Source organism: Trematomus bernacchii, unplaced genomic scaffold, assembly GCF_902827165.1.
Source record: "Trematomus bernacchii unplaced genomic scaffold, fTreBer1.1, whole genome shotgun sequence".
In the NCBI taxonomy this organism is placed as follows: domain Eukaryota; kingdom Metazoa; phylum Chordata; class Actinopteri; order Perciformes; family Nototheniidae; genus Trematomus; species Trematomus bernacchii.
In genome coordinates this window covers 5,284,517-5,311,191 of record NW_022987567.1, presented here as the reverse complement: position 1 = coordinate 5,311,191, position 26,675 = coordinate 5,284,517, and the positions used below count along the sequence as shown (strand labels likewise).

The 26,675-nt window shown below is 39.0% G+C and overlaps 1 long non-coding RNA gene across 1 annotated transcript in view; it reads left to right on the top strand.

The window, feature by feature from the left end:
• Window positions 1–19,674, top strand: part of LOC117478875 — a 33,983-nt gene extending 14,309 nt beyond the window's left edge. Inside the window, exons 2-4 of the long non-coding RNA XR_004555510.1 lie at window positions 4,796–4,903; window positions 8,354–8,484; window positions 19,659–19,674. This is a non-coding gene — a long non-coding RNA (uncharacterized LOC117478875). The remainder of the gene's footprint in view (window positions 1–4,795; window positions 4,904–8,353; window positions 8,485–19,658) is intronic.
• The last annotated feature ends 7,001 nt before the right edge of the window (window positions 19,675–26,675 follow it).

Here is a 26,675-nt window from a genome sequence, read left to right as displayed (position 1 = left end):
AAAGAACAAAGTCAACAAAAAGGAACAGAGAGCTGCAGACATGCCTCCATACCGGCCTGCTTATCAAGGTGTGTGTGAGTTGGCGTCCTTCCACAGTCATCGGGCTCCACCCTGACACACCCTGAGTGGGAAGAGGGACTCTTGTGACTTGGATGGGGGGGGATAAAGATTTGAATTCTTTGATCAAACCCAACCTTAGGTTTAGTCATAGTTTATTATTGCAGAGCGCGTAACTTGACTGGACTTGACGACTGGTTTCCCATCATGTCAGTGCGTTTATATTGAGCTTCCTTTTCAACATTGTGGTCGCCAAAGATCCCCCTAGATGGACTGTTTTGAAAATAGTCTGGAATTGAGACTCATTATTTTGTAGTAATCCTTCATATCTTAAGTTTGGGGTTCACTTTGTTTAGTATGTTACACTTTACATGCACTACTTTCTTCTACTAAAGTAATAACGCCATTTTATCAGTTAATTATTGCATTGGGATAAAGGTCTCCTCCACACGCACACTCACACACAGGCAAACACACACACACACACACACACACACACACACACACACACACACACACACGTGAGGTTGAGTAAACTGATCAATCGGGCACAGGAAACCTAGACAGATATTAACTAACAAACTCACATTCTCTCACTCTGCTTGTCCATTGTGGTCAGTTTGAGGTTGTAGTTAGGGTCATCTCCATGTACACATACTGCGGCCCACACACACACACACACACACACACACACACACAGGAACCCCCTGTAGTTTGAGCTCAGTCAGGAAATTCGTTTTCAGTCTGTCTGTCATCATGAATACTTCTCTCTCTCCAAGACCTGCAGTGAGTACTTTTTAGAACATTGTAACCGCTAAGAAGCTTATTAATTGCCTTCAAACAGTGAGGGAAAGAGTCTTCTCTAAAGCTTTACTGCTGAAACATGTGCTAGCTTGATAACAGATCTTTGGTCAGTCAGCTAACTTTTAAAATCTTTATATTGAAGAAGTTCGATTTAACTTTATTTATTGAAGACAAGTAACAAAGCTGATAGCCTGAATACTTGGTGAGGTAAAGCTAAACATTTGTTTTGTTCTGCAGCTAGTGTGTTTAGCTATAGCTAAGTGCAGCACCTTAGCTAGCTTAACATTATTTTTAAGGCATATTATTACTTTTGACAAATGTTCTTGTTTTAAAACATGATCTTTTTAAAGCCTTAGTTAAAAACTGTCTAACATTTTCCTTTTTAATGTTAATAAAGAAGCATTGTGATGTTTAGATTTTTTTGGTAGTTTCGACATAATGATGAAGTTGGTGTTGTTTTGGCTGGGATTTGGATGACTTGCTTTTTAGCTGGAATTCTCTACTCTTTGGCTGACACCATGACACCGTTTTTTATGTGTAATTGCATTAACGCGTTGAGGCATGCACGTACCAGGTAACAGCTTTTGCACATTTAAAAAATGTAATTGTGTAAGCGTTTAGTAAAGTGGGGACAAGTTATGTAATGTTAAAGTTATTCGTCATGGCTTTTTAAACTTAGATAATTTTGGTGGTTTCGACATGATGAAGTTGGTGTTGTTTTAAACTTAGATAATTTTGGTGGTTTCGACATGATGAAGTTGGTGTTGTTTTAAACTTAGATAATTTTGGTGGTTTCGACATGATGAAGTTGGTGTTGTTTTAAACTTAGATAATGTTGGTAGTTTTGACATAATGATGAAGTTGGTGTTGTTTTGTCTGGGATTTGGATGACTTGCTTTTTAGCTGGAATTCTCTACTCTTTGGCTGACACCATGACACCGTTTTTTATGTGTAATTGCATTAACGCGTTGAGGCATGCACGTACCAGGTAACAGCTTTTGCACATTTAAAAAATGTAATTGTGTAAGCGTTTAGTAAAGTGGGGACAAGTTATGTAATGTTAAAGTTATTCGTCATGGCTTTTTAAACTTAGATAATTTTGGTGGTTTCGACATGATGAAGTTGGTGTTGTTTTAAACTTAGATAATTTTGGTGGTTTCGACATGATGAAGTTGGTGTTGTTTTAAACTTAGATAATGTTGGTAGTTTTGACATAATGATGAAGTTGGTGTTGTTTGTCTGGGATTTGGATGACTTGCTTTTTAGCTGAAATTCTCTACCCTTTGGCTGACACCATGACACAGGGCAAGAGTTTGTGAAGTTTTTTATGTGTAATTGCATTAATGTGTTGAGGCATGCACGTACCAGGTAACAGCTTTTGCACATTTTAACAATTTTAATCGTGCAAGCGTTTAGTAAAGTGGGGGACAAGTTATGTAATGTTAAAGTTATTAGTCATGGCGTTTTAAACTTAGATAATCAGCTAAATTCACCCTGGGTCAACGCCTGTAAGAAACAACACATACGGTCCCAATAAATAGTCAGAAAACTACAGCTCTCATGACAACGTTCAAGCGCAGGTACTTTCTCGTAACTTTGTTTCGTCCATAACCATTAAATGCTCTATATAAAATGGTCTTGCTGTAACTTCTGCAATCAGAACTGCTGTATGGTCCTGCTGACATTTGGTAAAGAGTAAATATGGTTACGTTCTAGTCGTGTCTTAGGTCAAACTTCCACGATTCGCTCATAACCGTCTAGGGCTTCTGGGACATTGTGTTTGCTAAAGGAAATTTGTTTTCTAACTGTGGTTACCAATAATAAAGAAGGGATGAATTATTGATACAGAAACATTTGTACAGAAGTGTTTAATATCCTGAATTGCCTAAATGTTTTACCAACGATGCCAACAACATTTAGTTATACCTATGTCTGATGACGATAAAGATATTCTGATTCAGATTTTATACTGTCAGTCTCCGAGAAATGACATCCATATGCGACTAATTTGTTTTCCCAATTATGTTTTGCTGGTAAATGTAATTTAGAAAACAAATGAGCAGTAAATAAACATAATTTAAAGGGTTGGGAAGTTACCCGGAGAGAAATTATAGCATCCCACATTCTTAAGGCACTCTTATACTTTATAACGAGATTTCTTTTGAAAAGACGACTTTGTTGGGTCTAGAATGTCAGATGCTCCTTAAATACTGTATATCCAGAGATTTGTTTATCTTACCTCCATCATCCTTTTAACAACGAGACATTCCTCTCTGCTCCTGTCGAGGCATGTCATCATTCTCAGAGGGATTAAAAAACAATGGACTTGTTTTGATTGCGTTTAATCAGACAACATAGATCCAGTGTGTCACGAATACCCAGCCCACTCATGTTGTGAATGCATACACTCGTATGGAGAGTAAGGGAATTAATTGCCTGCTGTCCATCTGTAGTTTTTTATATATATGCATGCAGATTGATTCCTTCCTTTAAGATGAACACATACATATGAGCCACTTGAGCTCAGTCTCACAATGGCGCTCTGTGGTGTGTTTACACAGTGGTGGGTGGGAAAAGTCTGTTCAGTAGGACTCCTATTGTGGTTAGCAACACCTCAGAACATTATTGAACATTTATGATGGCGTACTTTGACATTTAGCTGCTCAAAACCAACGTAAACATTTGGCAATTGATACACTGTTGCTTATAGCCTCTGCTTCAGTTTTAAACAATGACTTCATCCCTATTAACAAATTGCAGTCTCAATGAAGACTTCCTAAATGACTTTTCTTAAGTAAACATGGCCCCTCTCGACTCATATCTTTTGTTGAACTGCGTCGATTCACCTGCCATGGCTTGGGGTTTAATGGAAATGTTGTTTGCTAAAGCAAGCTTACTTTTAAAAAAACCCTATTTGTTGCTTAATACTTGAACAGTTACTTGAAGTTCAAGACCACCCCACAGTCAAAGAAAATACTTCCATACGCAGGAAATGTACCTGAATGCACCAATGGCCATGTTGGCTAATTATTTATTTTCAAGTTGTTTAACCAGTAAGATAATACAACTAGAGCACAGACCTCCAATTGAAATATTTTAATAATTGACGAGCAGTCATCAGGTCTCCGTTTAATGATGTCTAATGTGGCTCTGATAGAGCTTTTAATCCTGAAAATAACAAATAAATTATTCAGGTTCATCTCATTTTAATATACTGAGCATTTATCACCAAATGCTTATTGGTCAATATAACAGACATAAATGATATTCAGTGCAAATAACAACGATTACAGACATTTCAATACAAAAAAACAATGATTAGAGAAGAAGCTATGGAAATCTAAGAGGGCATACTTAGTCACTTACTAACGAAAATTACTTCTGTGATGTTTTTTCACCCACATTCACTATCCTAATTTCACTCAATTGTTCTTCAAACTTTCCGGACTTTATTTGCCCAATCAGATTCCTCTGTCCGTCTGATTCTCCTGACAAACTTTGGTCCACTGTTGTGTTTTGTGTCTCAGTCTGGAAACAGCTGTGTGTATTCAGGACATTTACATTAATTCATTGAGCTGCTCACTTGAACATATTTTAGTCTGGAGAGTGATCCTACCTGTTTGTCTCCATTCCCCACCAATGCAAGGGTTTGTTTTCATGCTAGCTGGGTGTTGCCTTAGTCCTGGTTTACGATGTTCACATACTCAAAAACAATTTGCAGAATGTCCTTCTACTTAAGGTCAACAACCAAAGTGCACATTTAGAATAGAGATTGAGTAGATAATGTTTAAAGAAGCATCACTTCATCAACAGCCAATAGGATCCCAGTAGTGTTTGGTTGCTGCTGATTGTGAAATAGTTGGCAGATTGACTGTTTGAGGGTTACTGTGGTGAAAGTTGATGAAATACTCAGTCGGTTTCTCTTTCTCTAAAGCCTCCAGAGTTCCAGAGAAACAGAGAGGACTTCCCTGCTTCTCCAGACAAACTACGAGAGCTGATAGAAGATCACGTCCTAAAATCACGCTTCACTGAGGAGCTACAGGTAAATGATGAGAAATCTTTTAAATCTCACCTTTATATAAACCCTTATGTAAAGTGACTTTGTACTTGAAAAGCAATTAAAGAACAGCAGTTACTACTGGGTTTTTTAATACACTTTTATTCACTTTTATGTGGGTTAACAGCTAGGAAACCAGTGAAGTGTAATGTGTTATGCAATGTGTTCACAATTTAGTTTGTTCAAGCATTTTCCTTATCACTATAACTTTTCTGTAGAAAAATTGCCACCCTTTTAAAAAGAAAGAGATACAAAAAAGAAAGAATAGTATTATTGATACGATGCAATTAAACATTCAGTTTATAAGTTATGATAAAGTGTAACTTCTACAAAGGTAGTTGCAAATACAATTTGACTGCAATGCTTAAAGGTGGGGTATGCAATTTATTTCAGAAACACTTTTTGTTATATTCCATGGAATGCTCTTAACATCCCGATAGCAATGAATATATTAAATGCTTTAACAATAAATACATAAAAAAATGTCATCTCTGGAAGCCGTGGCGCTGTAAAAAGCACGACCAATCATCTGAGCCGGCCCGGCTAAAATAACTGGATGGCCTACCTGCCTGTCAACCTTCCATCTTGTGCACAAACGTATCTCGTGCCCTCATTGGTCATGTGCGCGTGTGTGTTGGAGGAGGGGCTCTGTAAGGAAGTCTGAAGGAAGAGGCAGATTTTTTCCGGTTGTAAATTCTCGCGCACTCAAGCTGGTTTCTCCAAAATTACCTACCCCACCTTTAAGTGAAAAGCCAGTATGTTCACATTTTCAGTATTCAATTATTAAATTGATATTGTGTCCGATATCCTGACATCCCTAGACCAAATTATGAATCTAAATCTAAAAGATATTCAGCGACTAGAGTGAGTTAAAGCTCTAATTACAAATGATAGACATTACAAGCATAAAAAAAGTAAACCGTATTAAGGGGTGCATTATACTCCAGGTAATGATAACAGTCAAATAGATTCTAATAAAACTACGATCATGATCTAAAGCTGCATTTCCCTGTTTTAAATGTGATGGAAACACATGACTTTTTAATGATTTAAATCACTACAACTGTATCTGAGAACATAACGAGTTGCAGCTTCGCAGGAATCTGAGACATGATGCCTGCAGTAAAAAAAACAGTTAGATGGTTATCACCGGCAGAACAAAGCCATCAAGTATCATTCTGTCTTTGCTGACATTGACTGTCTTTCTGATGTTAAAACATGAATGTTTGCTAGAGGCTAGAGGACTAATTGCTCAACGCTGTCTTACTGCATTCCCTCCAACGGTTTGTACGGGGATTTGTTTTTATCAGCGTTCTCACTTGTGGTTTTCTCTCCATTTTCTTCGTGGGAATCTGAGATCCTCTCTGTTTTCTCTGTCTGACTTTCACCCTTTCCTTTCCCTTTCTGATCAGAAAGACAGCTCAAATCCATTGTTCCCCTACTCAATCGCATATGTGACTTTTTCCCTTAAATCAAATAAAATTAGCTCTATGTTTGAAATATTGTTCACTGGGTTTTAACAACAACAACAACAACAACAAGCCTCAATATTTCATTACACTACAACGTCCAGGGAGGCGGGAGGGGCATTTTTACACCCTGTCCGAAACAGTCAAGCTATAAAAATGTTAAATAGTTCGAATAATTACAACTTTAAAAAATAACAATTTCAATTCAGTTTATTAGGTTTCTTCTTTCTTTTTTTTTTTACAGTTACTGAACTTTATTCAATAACAGATCAAAAAGATCAGATGGGCCTATCATTTTAATTCAATGAACCAAGGGGTGCAACAAAAAACAAAACAAATATGTTAACTAATTTACTTACTGTGGATAAAGAACATTAGGTCAAAAGGTACAAAATAGTTTGGTTGGTATCATGTTTATATCACGATGGAGATTATGCATGCTTTGTCTAACTCGTGCAGTCAGGAATGCACTCGTGTTTACGTCCGTATCTATCTATCAAATCTATATCTCGTTATCTGGCACTCGTTTTTGTGTTTCAACTCTTACATGTAATAATTACATGTCTGAGAAACAAATGACATTTCCACTTGTAAGCTTTAAAGTGGGATTGTGATCTGAATCAGATTTGGCTGCTGTGTGAACATAGTGCCAGTCTGTCTCTCAGACTGAGTCACATGGCCACAGACAGACAGACAGACAGACAGACAGACAGACAGACAGACAGACAGACAGACGGGGGGGGATAAGGGGGGTTTGTCATGTTCTGCCAGCATGACTCAGTCGGACTGTTCCTTTCAGCTCAGACTCACGACCTGATTCAACCAACTTTATTTTCACTCCTCATGTCCTCCACTGTCTCTTTACCTCATTCCTTTTGTCTGCCTGTCTCTTTCCACCTGCTGTCTGTCTGTCTGTCTGTCTGTCCCGCTCCTCTCACTCTGAGCTCCTTCATCCGGTGATTCATCACTATTTTACTCAACATGTTGCTACAGTGTGTCTGACATATCAGATACCCTCTGGGCTAAATATGATATGATTTATGACTCAAGGAACATTTGTCTGTATTTCTTCCGTCAGCACACTTTCCCCCCCTCTGAGATCCAGTATGAAACAGTGCAGGGAACCAACTAGATGAGACTGTTTGTCTACTGCTCAAAATGACTTCAATATAGCATGAGACACAGGTCTAGGTCTCAGAGGAAAACACATTGATTCAAAACGATAAACAATCCTCAATTTCTCTAGGCTACTTCTAGTATGTGTTTTTCCCTCGTGATTATGTGTGTTTTCAGTAAGCAATGTCCACTAAAGAAAAGGATATTTGTGGGCTCAATCGAAGTATGTCCATTAGGGCTCTTATTTGCACCATTGGTATACTGGTTCCCACATTTTCAGATGTTTTCTTCTCATAAAAAAGTGATGTTGATGTCAGAGAATATTCTAGTTTTTCTGGTACATTTCTGCCCTTTTCTTAAATGTTTTACTAGGAATAGTACTCCACTCCCCAGGCTCCGCAACATATTTATTTTAAACCTGCGATGGCTTTAATATGTATATAGACTGACACTAAAAAGACAATCAAGTCATCATAACATGCTAATTTAACATGATAATGTGCTAGCTTACTGTACGTTAGCATGATATACAGATGAACAGCACTCACTATGGCCAGCTAAGTTAACAAAATTACATAATTCTAACACAAAATCATCCATCAGTGAAATTATGTTTGCTTCCTGTCAGCCATTAATGTCCATTAATTATGTTTAATGGGTAATTTCAGCACAGTTGCAGATACATATTAGGTTACAAACCTAATACATATCAAATTTAGCATTTCTCAATTCTCAGTAGCTTAAAAAATCACAAATTCAAGGTACAAACATTTTTTTTTAAATGCTCTCGTTTGAGAAATGAAATTGTATGTTACACACTTCTATAAGTTCTGTGTTTTTTTGTTTTCAGGGTTTGGCGCGTGAGGAGAACACAGAGAGAGGAGGACTGTGGAGGTTTGTTGTTCTGAGTAGAGATCTGACCTTTCACCTCCAGCAGCTGCAGAGACAGACAGAGCAGGAGCTCAGAAACATCCACACTCAGTGAGTCAGATACATGTTGTGTGTTTGGTACGCGGAGGCTGCTGTGTACAGTCCTGGATCACAGAGCACAGGGAACTTCAGCAGGGTGCAGCTAGCTGAGGATAGTTGTGTTTAAAGGACAGCTCTTTGGGTTTTAAGATGTCCCCTACGAATATATCCATTATCTTGATGCAATAACTTTTCTTACAGTTGGAAATACTCCATAAGGAAAAGTTTAGCTATACAAAGAAGGTGATACTAATACAGCTCCCAACACTACAAAATGACTATAATCATTTAACTCAACTGTTAGTGTTATCTTACTGTTAGCATGTATGTTTTTGGTCATAACAATTGCTTGTTTTGTAAGCAGGAAATACAGCCAGGTTGTATCAACTGTAATACTAATAAGGGCTGTACTAGAGTGTGAAAAAAAATGGCATATTGCAATATAAAAACAGCAGGAATGTTGACAACACGACAACTTTTGCAGCTGTAATATTGCCACTTCAATCGGACATGTTTCTTTGTACAAACAATGTTCTGTCTTTCTCTAACCCTTGATGACTAGCTGGGCTTTTTTTTAATGATACATTTCTAAGAATGACTGTGATTGGTGGTTCTTTGTGCGTCCGTTTCACTTCAGCAGCCACCTAAAGAATCCATGTGTATCCGAGAACCCTTAAATGGGAGTAAATGATGTTCTATCAGACGGACTTTTCTTGAGGAATAGTAATGTGAAGCAGAAAAATAAATTAAGCATGACGTCTTTGACTAAAACCAGCCTTACTTATATTGCACATCCTGCGACCATTGGCATGTGTGAATATAATATCCCTATAGACTGTGTCCCATTTTGGCCCACTCCTCTCTTCTTCTCTGTGTGACTGGCCTCCTGTCATCCTATAAACAGCAGTGTGTGTTGTGTGTGAACATGTGAGTGGGAGGCAGCTCTGAGTGTGTGTGTGTGGGGTTTGTCTCAAAGCTGAAACACGCATGGGAGTTTTGCTGTATCTCATAACAGCAGCAGGTTCTGCTCGGCTGGAGAGAACAACAGGATCCCGTGTGTGTGTGTGTGTGTGTGTGTGTGTGTGTGTGTGTGTGTGTGTGTGTGTGTGTGTGTGTGTGTGTGTGTGTGTGTGTGTGTGTGTGTGTGTGTGTGTGTGTGTGTGTGTGTGTGTGTGTGTGTGTGTGTGTGTGTGTGTGTGTGTGGTGTGTGTGTGTGTGTGGTGTGGTGTGTGTGTGTGTGTGTGTGTGTGTGTGTGTGTGTGTGGTGTGTGGTGTGTGTGTGTGTGTGTGTGGTGTGTGTGTGTGTGTGTGTGTGTGTGTGTGTGTGTGTGTGTGTGTGTGTGTGTGTGTGTGTGTGTGTGTGTGTGTGTGTGTGTGTGTGTGTGTGTGTGTGTGTGTTTTTGAGGACCCAATTTAGGCTAAAACTTTGATTGATTTGTTCCTCTATTTATAGCCTGCTATTCCCAAAAGTGAAGCATGAATGTTGTCCATCTTTCTTTATATTTCTTTGTTACGTTGCTTGAAACATTTACCAATCTCGAACACTCCTTGAGTGGAACTGAGCTTTCAGTAACTGAGAAAAAATCAACATTTATTGACAAAATAAAAGACATTTCTTATAGGTTTCAAAGTAAATTTACAAAAACATTTCAAACAACACAAAAAGATGCAATGTGGTAAATTAGAAAAAATACAAAAACAACTGTAACCTAAACCTTACTCAAGTTCAAGTTAGACAAAAAATACAAATGTTGCCTGTTTTAGTATTAAAATAAGTGCCTTTCAATTTGACACTTTTTTCATTAAATGACGCTCATCATGTTATTTTGTGTGATTGTTCAACACAGCACACAATAATGCTTGACGCAACTTCGATATCGGTAGTATATCTGGGTTCTTTTCTAGAAGAATGAAACAGATATTTTGCATATTGTTCCAGAATCTCAGATGAGATAACAATATTGATTCTCACATGAACGTATTGTGCCTCCGCCCTTTTGACAGTAAATTTCAGGTGTCAGTAGATTGATGCTGCTCCACCCTCTCTGTTCTGCTGCCATGACGATCAGTCTGGCAACACTGCTCTCAGGTCTGTGAGACGAGACAAGCTAAAACACATCTCAGGATTACAAGGTGTGCTAATACTCACACACACACACAGACCCGCACACCTTATTCTGACACATTTCCAGGAAATCTCTTAATTTCTCAGCAACGTTTGAGCTCATTGCCAAGACGTGCTCCTGGATCAAAGGCTTAATGAGAGGAGAAAGATGGTTTCTGTTACACGTCTCCGTCATGTTGCCCTGCCCAACATGGATTCCACTTCTAATAGCCACTTGGCTTACTGGAAGAAGACGTAACCCTGCTTTCATTTCGCCGGGGTTTTCCTCCGCTTTAAAGGAAGGATTATGTAGTAAAGTCAGTGCCAAGACAGGGTTGGGCTTTGTGAAGGAGAAGAGGATGGCGCTACCTCTCTGCAGTGTTTAACAGAGGAGATAAGGAGAGTCTCTTTCTCTTACTGAGTTGAATCAAGCAGCTTCACACCAAGAACTCCTGGAACAGTTACTCAGTTTATGTGACAATAATGCCTTTTAGTCTCTTCTAACTCCAACAAGTCTCAACTCTTCTGCTGTCTGTAAGAAGTGAGAACATAATCCCAACAATGTAGTAACCTTCATGTTTCTGTGGTAGAGATAAAGCAGTTGTACTGTAATGCTCTTTCAGCAAGCCCTTCAGGAAGTGAATAGGGTGTCAAAGCAAGTGTTTGTGGTGGCCTAACGGTGGTGCCAGTCATGTGATGCCGTTGGGCCCAAAAATAATTGTTCCCACTGACTTATATTGAGAAATAGACGTCTGTTAATTGGTGTATACATTTTTTTTTTTAAGGTAAAGTGTGATAACTTGAATAGGTCGTCAAATTCTCTAATAGCTAAAGTCAGAGTTATTTCCCCTCTCCTTTATGTCATAGACACATCACCCACATCTTTTACGATCTATAGAGACATTTGCCTCAAAAGGAGATGGAGGCTGAAATCTGAAATGCCACGTATCTTAGAAGAAGAAGAATTGGGAGGGATGAAACCCTCTTTTAATGGTCACACATGCAGAGCACACTGCACACACAGTGACATGTGTTCTCTGCTTTTAACCCATCCTAGTACCAGGAGTCTACTACTAGGAGCAGTGGGCAGCTATTGTACAGCGCCCGATCTATAGGAAGAAAAGCAAAGGCATACATCATCAAAAAATACTCAGGAAGGCTTCTTGTGCAACTTGTTTCTTTAAGCTCTGTTTTATTTGGAACCGCTGACATACAGCAAACTAAACGTTTAAACTCCTCCCTTTATGGCTAACTTTCCTGTTATGTTTATCTTCCTCAGAAATCTGTTTTATAAATACCGTTTTTTATTACTGGAAGCATCCCAGGCAGGTGTCCCAGCATGCCCTGCTGAAGAGATTTTGACCTTCCAGACGGTGAAGTTGGGAAACACGCAAGAATAAAGCTTCCAAGTACTTTAACACATTTACAAGGACAAGTAAAATGTTGTTTTGTGATGTGATGTGATGCATCATATATAAACATATATATAAACCCTCTACTAATAAAGTATCTAAGAGAGCCCAAAATCTAAAGATATTGGTCAACAAAATACCTTAAAAAAAACCTCAATGGAGAAACTGGAACCGGTTAGTTATGCCCCTTTCACACCAACGCGGTTCCAGGGCCGGTTCGGAGCCAGAGCCTGATAAGCACCGTATTTCCTGTTCACACCGCAGCGGAGCCGGCTCTTTTCCCCGAAAACCGGTTCTTACCAAGCTCCAAAAAATTGTCGGTCTAGAAGCAAGAACCGCTTACGTCGGAGGCGGGAGCAGCCTGATCAACAGTTTATGGCGAGTACGGCAAATAAAAGTTGTAGCGCTGACCAAAGTGACTAGAACGCAACCACACACTTTATAAAGTCAGGCAACACTAACCAGGCTTCGTGTGATTCTGTTTATTTGTACCTTACTTTGACCATCCGTTCGCTGTTATTGATCATTGTGGAGAGCAGGCAGACGTTTTGTTTTGTATTATAGCAGCTATCGGATGGAATCAATACATGGGCTGCACAGGTTGTCATGTCCGACTATCACAAGTAGAATCATAATGAAAAATACGCCGGTAAAATGTGCCTGTAGAAAACGGCTTATGCCACAATAGGACAGCAACAAGTCGTCAAGATAGTCAGTTTAGCTTCGGTTGCTATGCCAACATCACCCATTTTATACTAAAGAAACTTTCATAACAGCGTTGTGATGCCAAACAGCGGGCAGCACTGCAGCGGTCGGTAAATGCCGCTGAAACACATTAATAAACAATGAACCACGGCACTCTGGAGAAAAGTATAAGGGTTGAGAAGTAGTTATTTAATTTAATCTGGCTTCGTATGATTAAAAGCAACACGATCATCGACCCGACGCAGTCCCCCGTTGTTGTTGTTGTGAGCGCCGTTGGGGAGAATATCAGCGACGTAAACGGTGACGTCATGACGCAGCACCAGTCGGGCTCTGGGCGGTGTAAACAGAACGGGGGCTGAAAAGAAAAACCAGTTCCGAACCAGAAGAGCGCAAGCACGGAGCTAGAACGGGAACCGCGTTGGTGTGAAAGGGGCAATAGAATACTTAGTCTTAATTAATTGTGCCAAAATGGCTGCAAATGATTGACTTATCAGTTGATCTACTAATCATTTTAGCTCCTTCCGTTAATGTATATATTGACTTTAAATTGACCGTGAGCAACTCAGACTAAATACTATGAAGCTTAATTGTGTTGTGGATTTTTAAAGACCTTGACAAGACCATTTGGACAATAGGAACTGAGCATCAGATGTAGGAACCGGACTACAATTGGAAAATGTTCTTTATTTCTATATATCTTTGTTGCTAACAGTGATATTATCCTTCAGAAGTTTTACAAAGTAATACAAACCTGAAATCCTGCCACGCTTCCTTTAAAAGCAACAATACGTTCTTTATTAGCGGCAGCGGTGCATGATGGACTGAAAGCTTTCTCTCACACACACACACACACACACACACACACACACACACACACACACACACACACACACACACACACACACACACACACACACACACACACAGTAGTAGATGGTTTTGTGGTATTTTCCCAGAGTCAGTGTTTGGTGGGGTTATGCAAGGAGAGTTCAGTCTGTTGCCAAGACTAACAGGCAGTTTGGAAAACACCCAGCTGAACTCTGCCAACCCTCTCCTTCTTCTTCTCGGAAGGTTCATGTGTTGCTTATCGGAAAATCTGATATCGACCATAAAATCTATCAAGGTGGAAAAGCTGAGACGCCTCATTCACTTCTAATCTGAAATCAGAGGTGTCTTTTTTTACTTTCTGCCTAGAGATGTCCCGCTCCCTTAGCCTGTCACGTACAATGTGTTGGAGCGCTAGCCAATAGAAGCGCGAGAGTAACACAGTGATGTCACTATGTCACTGAATTAAACAAATGAGTCCATTGGCGGTGTTTCAGGACTTTGCAGACCACTCATATGCTACATGCTACACAGGAAATGGAAAAGCCAAAAAGAGTATATATATATATATATATATATATATATAGGTATATATTGGCAGTAGATCACAGATTCAATTTCAATTGAATTCAAAGGTTTTAATGTCATATGCACATTAGCTACAGTGTAGAAATGGCAATGAAAATCGTATGTCCCGAGCTCCTCCAACAATGCAACATAGTTATATAAGAAAGGAAAAGCTGTGCAGTTTAAAAAGACGTAGTATTGAACAGAAATGTGAAAAATATACAGATGAGATTTTCAAGATCACAGTTTTTCAGATAGTCCATAAGAAATGTTCATATACAGCTTTTTCGTCTGTCGCGTCTTTTATTCTGATTTAAAAGCACACAAAAACAACACTAAACATGATTCCTCTTTTCTCCTAAATATGTCAGCTTCATCCTTGCATTCCTTTCCTCTTTTATCCCTCTTCAAATGTTTCAAGATGTTTTTCCATATTTTCTCCCTTTCTCTCAGCTGTTTATTATCTTCCTCTGCTCTTTCTCACCCCTTCCCCTCCTGAACCTCTCTCCATCACTCCCCCTCTTCTACATTCTTCCTCTTCCACTTAAGTTTTTCTACTAAAACAACAATCACCATGTTTCTGTTCGTAGATCTGCAACTAGAGTTTATTTTCCTTGACTTACTGTATTATTTTGTCATGGTTTAAAATGTCTCATAACCAAAATCCCTATTAGGCGCTTTCACACCGCAGTACTTTTCCCACTTTAGTTCTGAAATGTCGCGTTCACACCAAAAAGAGCTGGAACTAAAATTAGTTCATGAGAACCTTTTTCTCCCACAAACGCAGAGAGACTAACTTATGGCAACACAAAAGAAAACATGGGAGCGGTGGAGATGAGGAGGGTGTCGGCGTTCTGGCGATTTACTCTGAAGGCTTCAGTAGAAGCTGCTGGGAGTCCCAGCTACAGCCAGTCCCTAACTCCGGGGACTTCCGGCCGGGGACTTTGGGTGGCAGTATACGCCGTGAAGTTGTTTGTGGCCTGCCAGTAAACCCAAAGCAGAAGAAGAAGAAGTGACGTCAGCGGCTTCATTTGCCTAATCCTCCCCCAGGGACTTATTCCGGTGTGAACGCGATCTGCACTTAGTTCATGAGAACTAAAGAGTTCTGATGAACTAAGTTCTGATGAACCTTTGTGGGAAAAGTACTGCGGTGTGAAAGCGCCTAATGATTTGTTTGCATTCAAAAGTAAAAGTTAAATACATGGAGGGAATTAAAAAACAAGGGATTACAAGAGGACTATTTTAATACAGTAAAGTGTTTTAAATCCTTCTACACGTTCTCATTTGTACATGTGTCTGTGTTATCTAATACCGTAACTATACACACACTCATACTGCTTCACAAATTCACACACAAATACTTTTTAACTTATTTTTTCTCTTTTTTTTATTGAATTAGTTTGTCCATACGTGCTTTGTCAAAATACAAACTCATGTTGTTTCACATATACATGTAGCATAAATAAAACAGAAAGAAAATGAAACTTAACATAATTATTGTAGCATTATTTAAAGGGTTAAAAAGAAAAAATATATATTAAAAAAAAAAAAACAGCCCCAAAAACAGCTAAAGAAAAAAAGAAACTGTTAGATAAATTGTGAATTTAATGTGTTGTTGCTGAAATGGTGATATTTGCAGTAAATCCTCACAATGGAGATGTGAAACGAGATAATATAGGCCTACGTTCTGTCAACAGACTGTATCTATTCTAGTGCATATGCATGAAAACAATAATAACACAAACAATGTACAGTAAAGCAGAGGCATCAACATGCGTGAACATTTCCATACAGGTCTATATGCGTCACCTTTGTCCGCGATACAAACACTTGGATTTTATTCATCCAAATGAGTTATTTTCCTGCGATAAACACAGTATAAATGCGCAGAAACGTATATATCCTGCGTGACCTGACACTGAAAATGATATGTGTGACGGGCTGCAAGTGGTTACGTACATTAATGTAAAATAAAGTAATAAATAACACCCACACATGTTTCACCTGCAATTATGGAGGGAAATGTGTTTGTCACATACATTCGAGCAATTAAGGAGTCCTATTCACGCGTTTCTGTACGTAAGCAGCTAATCAAAACACTCTGACAGCTGTGTGTGTGTGTGTGTGTGTGTGGTGTGTGTGTGTGTGTGTGGTGTGTGTGTGTGTGTGTGTGTGTGTGTTGTGTGTGTGTGTGTGTGTGTGTGTGTGTGTGTGTGTGTGTGTGTGTGTGTGTGTGTGTGTGTGTGTGTGTGTGTGTGTGTGTGTGTGTGTGTGTGTGTGTGTGTGTGTGTGTGTGTGTGTGTGTGTGTGTGTGTGTGTGTGTGTGTGTGTGTGTGTGTGTGATATATTCATTGGTAATTACTGTCTTTTCACACCAATGGAGGATGTTCCTCGTCACACGCAGCGTTTTAATGAAGTCGTTTGATTGGCTGAGATCAGTTTGATTGACAGGTGACAGAGTGGCTCGTCAAAGTTTTGAAACCTCCTGGAGATTCCTCTCAAGATGCTAATGTCTTATAAAAGTGAAACAGAGCAGAAACATCGCCGCTATACATTTCTGAGTTAAAGTTGAATGAATGTGAGATTTCCTACAATACAGATATTATAGGATACATACAGGTTGCCATGGTATCGCAGGTGAATCACATCTTCATTTTTCTCAAAACCTGTTACTGTTGTTTGTGTTTCAAAGTGATTACGAACAAAACCCACAAATAATACAAATGTAAATGAATACAGAAATGTGGATTCAACACAATTAACCAAATTGTAGTCATCTGTATTTTTTCTTTGACATGACGCATACCAGATCAAGAAAGAAAGTTAGTGATTGACTTGAATCTGGCATCCTCTTATTTATAGTTTGAAATAAATATCATCAATAGTGTCATATCGAAAATGAAAAACAGCCCCAAATTTTAATTTTACATAGAAGCAAAAAAAAAGACCGTTCCATAAATGTATGTCAGACTTATGTCTAAAATAAATGTATTGCATTTCTGGGCATCTGTACACAAGACTTGACATTATTATAAAAAAAAGAATATGTTACAGTATGCGTCTTTGAATATAACTCCCTTACAAAAACATTAACTTTTTCCTTTAAATACACTGACACTAGGCGATAACTCAATAATTCAATATTATTTGGCATTGATTCGGTAAAATCATGATACTTTATCATCTCTTCTTATATACAACCGTCTGTTGCCCAATGAATAATGCCTGAGCACCTGTGATAAAAACCCTTTGTTAGACACACACATTGGGGAATTATCCATATACTGTTAGTAGAATAAAAAAGACCCTAAATAGTCCTTGCAAAACATGTTTTTCATCAGACATTTTGTATATCAGTGTCAAAAGCATGTTGTTCCAGCAGTACAAGGTGAAGGATCTCGATTGTCCTGTAGGTTTCGTTTGCTCTCATAATAACACACGGTGGACTTTACAGGCCTCCTTGAAAAGCTCATTAACAGAGTATTGATATATTTCCCAGAGGGCCTTTGTGTTGCCGTTGTTTGCGTCCTTTCGTCTAATTTTTTGTCTCATGTCACTTCTTCACTGAGTTCATCAAGGGCCTCTCAGTAGAGCCGCCTCCTCTTCCTCACAAACAAAACACTTCTCTTCCTCTCATCGCTGACGCTGTGCAGAGGCTTACTGCCTCCCAGTGGACACATGGGGAATTACACTCACTGCAGCACTTCACTTCGCCCCTTATTCTGGGTAGTTAATACAGAGACAGATATGAATACTATATTTTATCCCTCTCTTATTCGACACTTATTTTGTTTCTGCTTCTACTATTGCTGCTTTACTGACATTTCCATATACTGAGCTGATAAGAACTTAAAATGTGAATTATTCACCAAAATGTCAACCAGCCAATCAAAAAACAGTCATCAATTCCCGAAATATGTCATACTGAAAGAATATATATACAAACATAATGATAGTATACATTTCCGCTATCACACAGAGTGAATTCCAGAAGCTGCTACTGCTGTTGCATTTATCATTAGCCTTCTATACAATTGTTCATATGAGTATGAAAATTCTTGTAGTATCGCTCGTACTGTACATATATTAGCAGTACTACTTCCATTGCTGCAAGTATTACTAATGTATACCCCTCCTACTTGGGCTGCACACTTATCAACATTTTTATTATGAACACAATATTGATTGATGTTGAAAATTAGTTTTTTACAGACTTATTAAAGGATCCTGCCCATATCCTCTTAAGAAATCATACTATAATCATGTTAGTATTGTTTCTTATTATTATGTGAATGATGGATAATTTAAAAGGTTTCTAAAATCAAGAATGCTAATGCTAGTGATATTGCTAGATAACTAGAATTGCAATTAGTTCTTTTTCCGAATCCTGCAGCCCTACTTTCTACCTCTGCATACTTTCATACTAAGTGCTATCACTGCACAGTAGATAACAGTAGTGCATAGTCTGATGTGATCCTGACACATGATGGTGTGACTCCTGCTGATGTGTGGTTGCTTTGTGGTTTGGAATATGTGGCTGCTGTTGACTTTAAACAGGAAGATTAGTCACTTACTCCAACACTAAATCAGCTGTTCTGCTCTGTGTGGATCTTTGAAGACGCCGCTGTGTTTGTTCAAGGAAGGAACAGTTTCATGTCAAACAGGGAGGGTGATGAGAGCCAGGAATGTGGGAATCACAAGGTGGTCGGGATCAGGATTGGAGACCCGAGGGTTGATGGTTCAAATCCCAAGACCACAACTAATCTTTATTTGTTACCCCCTGAACAACCTCTGAAAAAAACTAGAGTATCAAATATCGTGATGTATCTTTCGTTGGTGTTTTCTCAGGCGAGTGGCTCAGCTGCTGGAGGACAAATAGAGAGCTCTGTGTGTTTAGTGAAAATATATTTACTGTCATACAGCAGCACCCGCGGGATAAAAGCTCCCATTGTGTGCATTCATACAAAATAATGAATTCAATTTGCTGTAATGATCTCAAATATGGAACACTATCCTGCACATTTGCATATTTTTTTAATTAATTGGTGTTCATTAAAAGTCAATTTATTTTCAAGTATGTACTTCATGTTAGCTTGTTAAAATGTGTCTTTATATAACTGTGTTTTTATGCATCAAAGAATATTTTTTATCTTGATGTCTGCATGAACGGCCATTTTAACACATTTACCTAGTATTTATCTTCTGCAAATCAAGGAAATTATTATAGGGAAATTAACAATATTTGCAGTATTGCGTAATAAAAAATACATGTTGGATAGTACATTTAAAATAATAATAATTATTGTTCACATTACCAACATTATGAAGCTCTGACCTGCGACGGAGTTCTTCCATATTGCAGTTTTCAAAGAATACATTTCCATATACTGAGCTGATAAGAACTTATACACCAAAATGTTAACCAGCCAAAAAACAGTCATCAATTCCCGAAATATGTCATACTGAAAGAATATATATACAAACATAATGATAGTATACATTTCCGCTATCACACAGAGTGAATTCCAGAAGTGTATTTTACAACCTAAATGTTTTTGTCTTTGTGTTTTCAGACTCTTGCAGATTGAAGGCCGCCAGCAGCTGCTGACCGCTGAGCTTTTTATTCTTCAGCAGAAGAAGAAACAGAGCAAACAGGATCTGAGGAGAAGCAGCAGCCTTCAGAGCGCCACTGTAAGATCACAGCAGGACACTGAGTTCACACACAGGTCACATGGGTTAAAAAAAACGAACTAAAAAGTCATAATGTCCAAAATATTATGGCTGTGAGAACCTCAGGCTTTGCCAAAATGTGCTTTTTAGTGATTATAAATTGCACATTTTAAGAGATGCAATGAAAGATGACTACATATATAATATACAATATGTTCAATATTAGAGGTATCTCATTGTCAAACAAACAATGTTGATGAATGTACAACTTTATAGAGTGAAACATCTAATAAAGACACAATGAACTTGATTTTTTAACACAATATAATTACAATTTAAAAAAAGTTGCATGTACATTTTCATCTAAATACCCGTCGGAGAAATTAAATAGGTTTTCAAATCTGAAAAATGACATCCACTAGTTCTATTATCTCAGTTTACTTAATTCTTCCATGAGATTTGTGTTTCACGTGGCCGTTACTGCACCATCAAACATTGTGTTAATTCCTTCAGCGATGAGATGATCATTAAAATAACACCATCAACTTCCAAATGCACTGATCAGAAACAAACCAGCGTTGTATTTATTAATTTTCTCCCTCTCCAGTTTCAGCTGTGTGCTTGTCGGGAGCTTCAGGTCTCCGTCACCGAGCGTCTGCTCCAATCAGAGCGGTTGGTGTTCCAGCAGGAGGCCCTGAGAGCGCTGCGTAAGCTGCTGACCCGAGACCAGCTGAGATACCAGGAAGAGACGCACAGACTCACCTGCTTCACACAGAGAGTACTCAGACTGTCCCACAGGTACACAACTCCACATCCTGTTTAAATAATCCTTGTCTTGATTGTATTTAGTTAGGGTTAGGGTAAACTAGGGTCATCAATGGGACATGTGAAATATCATTTATAGAAAACACCTGTAAAACAAAATGTCTGGTCAGCCCTTACTCACTTCAAACTCCTTGCATATGGATGCTTATTTGGGACTCAATTGGATAGGTTGCCCTTTAGCAATTATCTTCAATAAATAAAATAAAAATTCTGCAAAATGTTTCTGTTATAAATCTCATGCAAGTATATTGAATACATGTATCGTAAAAAATAAATTAGGGTGAAAGCTAGTCTGTCGTACAACCGCGGTGGTACGTTTTCAAGATGCCTTTATAGTATTTGTTACATACATGGAAATAAAGGATTTTAATCAAATACTTTCACACAACATGTTAAAATGTATTCTCTGCAATTAATCCATCCTAGTTTAAGGAACAGTTGGATGCTTTCTATATAGTGCAGGGCAGGGGTCCTGGTGTCTTGCTCCGGCGCAGGAGGGCATCTCAAAGTACCAGAAAATCCACAATTTTATACTTGGTCAGGTCAGAGACTTGAACCAGTCATCCCAATGTAAATAAGTAGGCCTAAGTTACATCATTGGTTATGGTTAAGGTTAAATAATTAAATGAAATGTAATGTTATGGTAATATAAAGTATAGCATATGGGGTAGTTTTGGGATAGGAAAAAAAGTATGTATGTAGTGTAACTTGTGTTAAAATTGCGATGGAAAATGTTCAGGACTTGTGCATTTAATGAAGTTTAGTTTAGTTTGCTTAAAGCAGTGAAATGCCTCGTTAAGTTCGAATGACTCAGATGTTGAAGACAAAACTTGTGGCTGACAATCCTATATAAAGCTAATAATTATTAACATGTCTCTAACATATATTTCTTTCAGATCGTACAGAGAGGAAACGTTCACCAGCAGAGAGAGTGTCCGCAGCGTGCAGGGAAAGACAGAGCAGGAAAACAACATGGTACAACTCAGCCTCTGAACTCACAGCACACACACTCTGATCTCTAACCTCAGATCATGTTGTTCTGAACGACATCTTTCTCTGACTGCTGACAAACACAACTAACCCTAGCTGCCATTCTGTATGGTGAGGGTTCATACAAAGCTCCAAACTAAGTGCATCTGTGCATTTAGATTCAACTTCCTGGCCCAATCAGAATGCACCTTGGTTCAATCTCAGCCCCACTCTGTATCACATGCTCTCACGCTGTATTTGCCTGATAACTGTCTTTTCGCAAGACCTTTTTTTTAATAACATCTCACACTTTCGGTGTACCTGAACCCATGAAATCCACACCTAACCTGATACCTAATGTGCATTTTGGACTATCATGAATAATATATAATATGTCAGTTCTACAGGGTGAAGTTCAATATATAGAAGACAAAATGTAATGCCTAAAATCAGGTAGAACAGTTGGTGTGTGTGTGTGTGTGTGTGTGTGTGTGTGTGTGTGTGTGTGTGTAGTGTGTGTGTGTGTGTGTGGTGTGTGTGTGTGTGTGTGTGTGTGATGTGTGGTGTGTGTGTGTGTGTGTGTGTGTGGTGTGTGTGTGTGTGTGTGTGTGTGTGTGTGTGTGTGTGTGTGTGTGTGTGTTGTGTGTGTGTGTGTGTGTGTGTGTGTGTGTGTGTGTGTGTGTGTGGTGTGTGTGTGTGTGTGTGGTGTGTGTGTGTGTGTGTGTGTGTGTGTGTGTGTGGTGTGTTGTGTGTGGTGTGTGTGTGTGTGTGTGTGTGTGTGTGTGTGTGGCAGTGGTCCAGCTGTTGTCAGTCTTTCTCAGACAGTCGGAGAGGAGACAGAGGAAACATCTGCCCGCTCATCTGGCTCTGTCTGTCACACACACAGATGCAGACACGCACACACACACACACACCCAAAGCATCATTTTCCTGAAAGAACAACAACAAAAACTCCCATAATAGACTGACACAGTAGTGACAGGGAACGCTGAGGGAAGAAACCTGGTTTGGAGTCTTATTATAACAGGAAACCTGTCAAAGTGTCAGCACAGTTTAACTTGTGAAGCTTAAACACAAACAGCAGACGGCCCGCTGCCAGCTTGTATCTCTGCTCACAAATACAACATGATTCAGCCTCATCCTTTTCACTTCAGCAGGGATTCAAACTGAAACTCTACCAAAAAATCAATCATTTATTTTGGATAGGGTTTGTTTCATCATTTCAACCCAACATGAAATCCCATACTGACTTTGTGTTGACATTGTTGCAGCAAGCAGACCTCATCTTGTTAGATTTGTTTTGATTATATCCAAGAAGAACTCATAACCAAAAGGTCACGTTAAGGTTAAAGTCAGTTCAAAAGTGATTCACACAAGCATTGACACACCAATGAATGAAATGGAAAACAGGACAATTCAAAATACATTGAGAAAATAGTCAAAAATCAACATTGGAAATAGATTATTCATCTGATAGCTGAAGTCACTTTGAAACTGGATTTAAATGGAAATGGGTCAACTCAGTGCAGACTGGATTCAACAGCTGACAGAATTAGCTTTGTGGCACTTTATAACCTCGATGCTGAAAAATAAAATCATAGAGCAAGAGGCAAACGACCTCATGTTGTTTCTGTTCAGTGGGGGGGGGGGGGGTTCAAACCCTCGACACCTTCAGTCTCACGCTGCTTCCTGTTAATCCCCAGAGGCTCAGTAACCTTTTTATCAGATTATCGGAGGTTAATCTGTCAGGAAATGAGCCAGGATTTGTATAATCACACATCATTCTGATTAGATGTAAATGTAATAGATTGAGATCTGATTTAATAAAGAGCCGATTTTCTAACGCACACACATTCAGGCTCAATCAACATATTTCTATAAATATACACTAATTATTAAGCTTTAATGAACTGTAATATCCTCAAAAAAACAACAACATAAAAACAGGTTGAGGTCTCAGCTGCGCAGCATATTGTAGAAGTGCATTGTGGGTAAATAAATGAACCAACAACCAGAAATGCATACATTCCATAACCCTAAAGGTTAAAAATACATTTTAAGTGGTTGAAAAGAAATACAAAAATCAGACAGAAGCCAAAACACTTGAGGTTCTAGCATTAGAAGTTCATATCAAATATGATATTTATTTTGAATTAGGAGCCGAAATAATAACTTTAATCGGTGAAGTACAGTGTAAAGCCAGGCATCATCTGTTTGTGTTTTTTTTAAAGGCGGAGCAGCTGCATGAGTGAAAATGTTACAATTAATTTAAACTGCACTCAGAAACAGAAAAACATTGTTAGTTTGTCATAAAAACATGAACCAAAAATATAAGAAGAATACAAAACAAGGTTGGACACAGGTGCAATACGTGATCTGGTGAGGACAGCGTTAATGCTCATGGGGAGATGTTTGGGTAAATATGTTTTATAAAGATGAGTCTGGGACGGGAAGTGCTTCTGATTTCAGTTTCAATTATTGTAATTTGGCTCCATTTAGTTTCAAAAGAGTTTCAGTGTAGGACAGATGCCGAAATGGGTTCTTACGTGTGCCGAAAACAAACCATTTTTGTGTTTTTTCTTTATGATGTAAGGTAGTAGTTTTCATGATATAAAAAGATTAGTTTCACAAAGTATTCTACAGTTATACTTTTATATGAATAAGAACAAATATAGTATATACCTGAAGAAACTAAAAAGAAACGTGAAGCGGCTAGACAGAAAACAGCAACAACCTTTATTTGAAAATGTGGCTATAAATGTAAATAAAGAAATAGTGTAAAATCCTCAAAAGTCCAAGGTGACTTATGTTGTTTGGTTTGAACAAAAGGCCTACACTTAAAAATATGCTGTCTGCAATTACAGAAAGAAGCTGTGAGAAGTGAGAAGCTCAAATTTGATAATTATTTGCATTAATAACTTAAAGGGGACCTATCATGCAAAATGCACTTTTGTACGTCTTTTATACATGAATGTGTGTCCCCGGTGTTCCAGGGAACTCACCAAGTGTCAGAAAACACAACCCTCTCTATTTTCCTCCATACCCAAATCTCTAAAAAAAGGGGCTGCAACGGATCTGATAAAAACTGATCCAGATTTGAACACTGTCCTGACGTCAGGACAGTGGCGCTACGGCTATTGGGCCAACTCCACCAATCAGGAGGAGACAGCCACGGCCATTGCCGTTCGAAAGCGCTAGAGACGCTGTAGTACATATGCCAGGCCAGTAGATGGTGCTGTTCTCACTGAATCTGCCCTTGCAGAGCAGAGCTAAAAAAAAGTGCAAATTGAGCGAAATGAGGCATGGCTAAAATGCATGATCTGTTTGGTATTTTGAAAAGAAAAAAGTATAAATATGCCTTATATAGGTATGGTCCTACACTATATTATTCAAATATAGCATGATAGGTCCACTTTAAATTATTTACTAATTTTCACGATATATTCAGATATTTCTTTTGGTCAAATTGCTGAAGGTGGATTTGTCCGCTTTATAAGATCCATATTTTTTTTATCTATTTAGTTTAGACGCATGTAGTTGATAAATCAAGCCTTTTCTTTTACTTCCGAACAAATCTGCTCTATTCAATGACAACAGACTGTTCACAGGGACCTCACTAAGCTGCTTTTATTTTCCCATATTTAACATATCCCTAATCAACATATTTGACAGGCTTACAGTGATCATACATCTGAGCTCATGTTTTTTATTCCCACGTGAAACAAAGAGACATCCAGGATTAGTTTGACCAGATTTCAGCCTGCTCTGTAACAAATATTCCTGTTGGAGGGATCGTTGTCGGTTTAGTGAAATAGGGCCGAGGACAGAGCGCCGGTTGGTTAATAATCTCAGCCATGTAGATTAGGGGTGGGGGGTGGGGGTGGGGGGGCAACAACAATAACACAGGAACATATTGCCAAGCAGATTGCCTCGGGCCAAACGGAGCTCGACGTTTGGCTTTCTGTGAGAGACGTACGTGTCCAACACAAGACTGCTGCCACTAATTGGTTATTTATTTCATTTTTTATTACACTGGTGTGTGTGCTCTCACTGCTCTGGTGTATGTGTGTGTGTGTGTGTGTGTGTCGAGTTTTAAGTTTAATATTTGAGGGTTTGATGTTGAGGCGATACGAGTGTCTTACAGTAATAACTCTGACTGTGGGTTCAGAGAGAGAGGTGTGTGAGATCACGTTTGAGAGTAAAAGTATTGTTAGAATCGATTTGGATTGAAGACAAACACACCTATGTTTAAAAGTGCCAGGAATGTTAACATAAGTCAGCTGCGTAAAGTCTTATACAATATTTTCCATGGACACAACTGAAAGGATTGTGGATACAAACAGGAGAACATGTAAAGCAGCCCTAAAAAAGCAGGTCACTACCTAAAGGCCCGGACACACCAAGCCGATTTTGGCCGTCGGTGGGCGTCAGGTGTGTCCCGCACCGTCGTGTCTTTTCAGCCGTGCCGACGCCTTTTCGGCCGAAAGGCAGTCGGCAAAATAAATCACTGCACTGAATCAGTGCATGAGAAGCGAAACGGAAGAGAGGGACCCAAACAAACTATTAAGAAGGCAAATCTGAGATTTCATTTAACTCTCGACACAGGTTCAGGAAAGCCCCATGAGCTTCTCGCTGTAGAGTGAAAATGGAACGCACACGCTATTTGTTGTTTGTTTATATCACGCAGTCTGTTCTTCTTCTCTCGGTGTATCACGCAGTCTGTCTTCCGGTTGTTGTCTCTTTTGAATGACGAATACACACGACCGCCGCCTGCTGGTAAGGAGAGTTATTGCCACTCACGCATGCGCAGTTCGTACGTGCTACTTGGCCGTCGGCTGAAGTCTTTGCGGTGTGTTCCAGTGCGACTGTTGGCCAAGACGCAGGAGACGTGAGGCGACACAACAATCGGGGTCCGTCTGTGTCAGTTCTTTGGTGTCAGCTTGGTGTGTCCGGGCCTTTAAGAAGAGAGGAACCAACCATAAGAAGTTAGACGACAAGCCAAAACGCCCCAAATCAACTGGAAACAACCATGAAAGGGTAGAAGACTGCCAGAAGAAACTGAAAAACTGTTTAAGAAAGCTAGAAATCAAGCAACAAAACTTAAGAGGCAACTTATAGGAGCTAGA